Source organism: Canis lupus, chromosome 2 (genome assembly GCF_003254725.2).
Source record: "Canis lupus dingo isolate Sandy chromosome 2, ASM325472v2, whole genome shotgun sequence".
In the NCBI taxonomy this organism is placed as follows: Eukaryota; Metazoa; Chordata; class Mammalia; order Carnivora; family Canidae; genus Canis; species Canis lupus.
The window spans coordinates 41,165,206-41,171,205 of record NC_064244.1 but is presented as its reverse complement, the minus strand read 5'-3'; positions in this window follow the sequence as shown (position 1 = coordinate 41,171,205).

Below are 6,000 nucleotides of genomic sequence, written 5' to 3'. Positions count from 1 at the left end.
ACACAGGCAACACCCTTTTTGAACTCGGCCACAGTAACTTCTTGCAAGATACATCCACGAAGGCAAAAGAAACAAAAGCAAAAATGAACTATTGGGACTTCATCAAGATAAGAAGCTTTTGCACAGCAAAGGATACAGTCAACAAAACTAAAAGACAACCACAGAATGGGAGAAGATATTTGCAAATGACGTAACAGATAAAGGGCTAGTTTCCAAGATCTATAAAGAACTTATTAAACTCTGCAGCAAAGAAACAATCCAATCATGAAATGGGCAAAAGACATGAACAGAAATCTCACAGAGGAAGACATAGACATGGCCAACACGCACATGAGAAAATGCTCTGCATCACTTGCCATCAGGGAAATACAAATCAAAACCACAATGAGATACCACCTCACACCAGTGAGAATGGGGAAAATTAACAAGGCAGGAAACCACAAATGTTGGAGAGGATGCGGAGAAAAGGGAACCCTCTTGCATTGTTGGTGGGAATGTGAACTGGTGCAGCCACTCTGGAAAACTGTGTGGAGGTTCCTCAAAGAGTTAGAAATAAACCTGCCCTATGACCCAGCAATTACACTGCTGGGGATTTACCCCAAAGATACAGATGCAATGAAACGCCGGGACACCTGCACCCTGATGTTTCTAGCAGCAATGGCCACAATAGCCAAACTGTGGAAGGAGCCTCGGTGTCCATCGAAAGATGAATGGATAAAGAAGATGTGGTTTATGTATACAATGGAATATTCCTCAGCCATTAGAAACGACAAATACCCACCATTTGCTTCAACATGGATGGAACTGGAGGGTATTATGCTGAGTGAAATAAGTCAATAAGAGAAGGACAAACATTATATGGTCTCATTCATTTGGGGAATATAAATAATATTGAAAGGGAATAGAAGGGAAGGGAGAAGAAATGGGTAGGAAATATCAGAAAGGGAGACAGAACATGAAGACTCCTAACTCTGGGAAATGAACTAGGGGTGGTGGAAGGGGAGGAGGGCAGGAGGTGGGGGTGAATGGGTCACAGGCACTGAGGGGGGCACTTGATGGGATGAGCACTGGGTGTTATTCTGTATGTTGGCAAATTGAACACCAATAAAAAATAAATTTAGTAAAAAAAAAAAAAAGAACCGATACATGCTACAAAATGGTTCAACCTGATAAACATTATGCTAAATAAAGGGAGCCAGTCACAAAAGACCATATTGAATGGTTTATTTTTAGGTTAATGTCCAGAATTGGCAAATCCATAGAGACAGAAAATAGATTCCTATTTGCCTAGGGCTGGAGAAAGAGGAAATGGGGAGACTGCTAAAAAGATAAAGGATTTCTTTGGGGTTCATCAAAATGGTCAAAAATTGATTGTGGTTATTCCTGCACAATTCTGTGGATATTCCAAAAACCTTGATATGTACACTTTAAAAGGGTGAGTTTTATGCTATGTGAATTAGATCTCAATAAAGCCATTAAAACAAACAAACAAACAAACAAACAAACAAACAGGGATGCCTGGGCAGCTCAGTTGGTTAAGCATCTGCCTTCGGCTCAGGTCCTGATTTCAGGGTCCTGGGATGGAACCCCTGGTTCAGGTTCCCTGCTCAGTGGAGAGTCTGCTTCTCCCTCTTCCTCTGCCTCTTCCCTGTATTGTACGTGCGCTCTTTTTCTCTCTTGCTTATTCTCTCAAATAAATAAAAATCTTAAAAAACAAACAAAGAACACCATAGCGCCTGTGAAGAATGCAAAAAGAAAAACTTAACAGCTATATTTCAGCAAAAAATATTCAGAGCAGTTTTGGGGCACATTATTAATCGTAGCTCAACCATTTACTGGCTGTGGGATTATCATGTTATTTAATCTCTCCATGCCTCAGTTTCCTATCTGGAAAATGTAAAGTGGTCCAGCTACTCTTGAAAACAGTTTGGCTGTTCCTTAATGGTTAAACAGAGAGGAACCATATGACCCAGGGCCTCCTTTACTCATAGATGGATGCCCATAGGATTTTGCATAATTGAATATTAACGGGAACAAGTACAGCGGTCACATTTGAATTCAATAAATGTTAGCTATTATTTGTAGAGAATGCTAACATTTTTAAAGTGCTCTTACATTTTCTCACTTGATAACACAAGCACTTGGGAAATTTACATTTTTTTCTGCCTCAGTAAAATTTGAGCTGCTTGTTTTTGGCACTTGGAACTCCTGTTGTCTGTCCTGCTCTCTTATCCTTCCTTCACTCCATGATGCCCATGATTTTTCCTTATTTCATTCCTGCTTTTACCCAATTTCTGCTAAGATGTCAATAAGTAACACTTAATAATGTGACCTGGCTGAGGAAATTTCTGTGTCAAAGGGAACTCTTAAAACCAAAAGAACCCATAGAATCTAAAGGAAAGGCAACTTGGGGCACTTGGGTGGCTTAGTGGTTAAGGGTCTGCCTTTAGCTCAGGGCATAGTCCTGGGGTCCTGGGATCAAGTCCTGCATCAGGCTCCCCATGGAGAGCCTGCCCTCTACCTATGTCTCTGTGTTTCTCATGAATAAATAAATAAAATCTTTAAAAAAAAATAAAGGAAAGGCAACTCTCCAATTTTATCCTTATGTATAATTCCGTATCATTAGGGAGCCACCCTGACCTGCCCACTCTCCAGGATCTGTTTTTTGTGATGAACAGCCTATGATTTAATCTGTGAATTTTGTCTATTTTAAAATTGGCTGAGGGGTGCCTGGCTGGATCAGTCAGTAGATCTCAGGGTTGTGAGTCGAGCCCCATGTTGGATGTAGAGATTACTTAAAAATAAAATCTTAAAATAAAATAGACTGAAAAGTCTTAAGGGGTGCCTGGGTGGCTGAGGTCATGATCTCTATGCTTAGCAGGAATTCTGCTTGTCCCTCTCACTCTGCCCCTCCCCCCTCATGCTCGCTCTCTCTCAAATAAATAAAATCTTTAAAAGAGAGAGAAAAGTTTTAAAAAATATAAGAATTCTCTCATATATACAATTTCTACTTCTTTTCTTTAGACTTGTTAGGCCTCATGCTAACAGACCAAAATGCTAAAATTTCTTTTATTTCAAAAACTTTATTACAAAACGAAGCATCTTGTTTTTTTTCTCATTACAAAAGCAGTGACTGCAAACAAAAAGAGTAACAAAATACCCATGTTCCTCCTGCTTTGATGGCAACATCCACTTTTGTATATGTATATATACATACAAATACATACCTTAAAGAAGAAAGATCATACTCCATTGTGCAACCCTTTTTTTCATTACTTAACAATATGATTCTTTTACAATTTTTATTTCTGAAATATTTTTTAAGACGTAAACTCTATGCCCGGTGTGGGGCTTGAACTCATAACCTGGACATCAAGAATCACATATTCTAAGAACCATATGATTCTCTCATAGATAACAGAAAATAATTTGACAAAGTACAACATGTATTCACAACATAAGCTCTCAACAAAATAGGGATAGAGGGAACATACCTCAACATCATAAAGGCCACTATATGAAAAACCCACAGCTAATAGCCTCAAAAGGGAAAAACTGAGAGTTCTTCTACGGCCAGGAAAAAGACAAGGATGTCTGCTCTCACCACGGTATTTAACATAGTACTGGAAGTCTTAGCCTTAGCAACCAGACATGAAGAAGAAATAAAAGGCATCCAAATAGGCAAGGGAGATGTCAAACTTGCACTATTGGCAGATGACATAATACTCTATATAGAAAATCTAAAAGATTCCACAAAAAAATTGCTAGAACTGATCCATGAATTCAGTAAAGTTGCAGGATACAAAATCAAAATACAGAAATCTGTTGCGTATCTATAGGCCAATAATGAGGGAGCAGAAAGAGAAATCAAGGAATCAATTCCATTTACAACTGCACCAAAAACAGTAAGATACTTAGGCATAAACCTAACCAAAGAGGAAAAAGATCTGTATTCTGAAAACCATAAAACACTTATGAAAGAAATTGAAGAGGACACAAAGAAATGGACAAACATTCCATGCTCATGAATTGGAAGAACAAATATTGTTAAAAATGTCTATACTACCCAAGCCATCTACACATTTAATGCAATCCCTATCAAAATACCAATGTTATTTTTCACAGAGCTAGAACAAATAATCCTAAAATTTGTATGGAACTACAAAGGACTCCCAATAGACAAAGATATCTTGAAAAAGAAAAGCAAAACTGGGGGCATCACCATTCCAGACTTCAAGTTATATTACAAAGCTGTAGTGAACAAGACAGTATAGTACTGGTACAAAAACAGATAGATAGGGGGTTCCCTGGGTGGTTCAGCGGTTTGGCGCCTGCCTTTGGCCCAGGGCACGATCCTGGAGTCCCGGGATCAAGACCCACGTCGGGCTCCCGGCATGGAGTCTGCCCCTCTCTCTCTCTCTCTCTCTCTCTCATAAATAAATAAATGTTTAAAAAAAAAAAAACAGATAGATAGATCAATGGAACAGAATAGAAAACCCAGGGTGACTCAGCGGTTTAGCGCTGCCTTGGGCCCAGGGCTTCTCCTTCTGCCTGTGTCTCTGCCTCTCTTTCTCTCTGTATCTCCCATGAATAAATAAATAAAATCTTAAAAAAAAAAAAGAAAACCCAGAAATTAATGCACAACTCTATGGTCAACTAATCTTTGACAAAGCAGGAAAGAATATCCAATGGGGGAAGAAAAAAAGTCTCTTCAGTGGTGTTGGGTAAACTGGACAGCAACATGCAAAAGAATGAGACCAGATCATTGTCTTACCCTATACACAAATGCAAATTCAAAATAGATGAAAGACCTAAATGTGAGACAAGAAACCATTAAAATCCTAAAGGAGAATACTGGTAGTAATGTCTTTGACTTGTTGGTAGCAACTTCTTAGTAGATACCTCTTCTGAGGGAAGGGAAATAAAAGCAAAAATAAACTATTGGGACTTCATCAAGGTAAAAAGCTTCTGCACAGCTAAGGAAACAATCAACAAATCTAAAAGGCAACCTACAGAATGGAAGAAGATATTTGCAAATGACATCAGATAAAGGGCTAGTATACAAGATCTATAAAGAACTTCTAAAACAAAACAACCAAAGAACCAAATAATCCAGTCAAAACATGGGCAGAAAGACATTCTCCCAAAGAAGACATCCAGATGGCCAACAGACACATGAAAAATGCTTAACATCAATCATCATCAGGGAGATGTAAATCAAAACTACAATGAGATATCACCTCATCACTGAGAATGGCTAAAATTAACAACTCAGGAAACAGATTTTGGCGAGGATGGGGAGAAACGGGAACCTTCTTATACTGTTGATGAGAATGTAAACTGGTGCAGCCACACTAGAAAACAGTATGGAGGTTCCTCAAAAAGTTAAAAAAAAATTAAAAATAGAACTACCCTGTAATCCAGCAATTTCACTATCAGGTATTTAACCAAAGGATACAAAAATACTGATTTGAAGGGATACATGCACCCAGATGTATAGCAGCATTATCAACAATAGCCATACTATGGAAAGAGCTCAAATGCCTAATGACTGATGATGGATATATACCTACAATGGAATATTACTCAGCCATGAAAAGAATGAAATTTTGTCATTTGCAATGATGTGGATGGAGCTAAAGAGTATTATGCTAAGTGATTTTTTTATGCTAAGTGAAATAAGTAAGAGAAAGACAAATACTATATGATCTCACTCATTTTTTTAAAAAAAGTTTTTTTTGAGAGAAAGAGAAGAGAGCGAGCAAGCATGAGCAAGGAGAGGGGCAGAGGGAGAGGGACAAGCAGGCTCCCTGCAAAGCAGGGAGCCTGATGTAGGGCTCAAGTCCAGGACCCCAAGATCATGACCTGAGCTGAAGGCAGATGCTTAACCAACTGAGCCACCTAGGTGCCCCCATATGATCTCATTCATATGTGAAATTTAAGAAACAAAATAGATGCAAAAAAAGAGAGGCAAACCAGGGAATAGACTCTTAACTATAG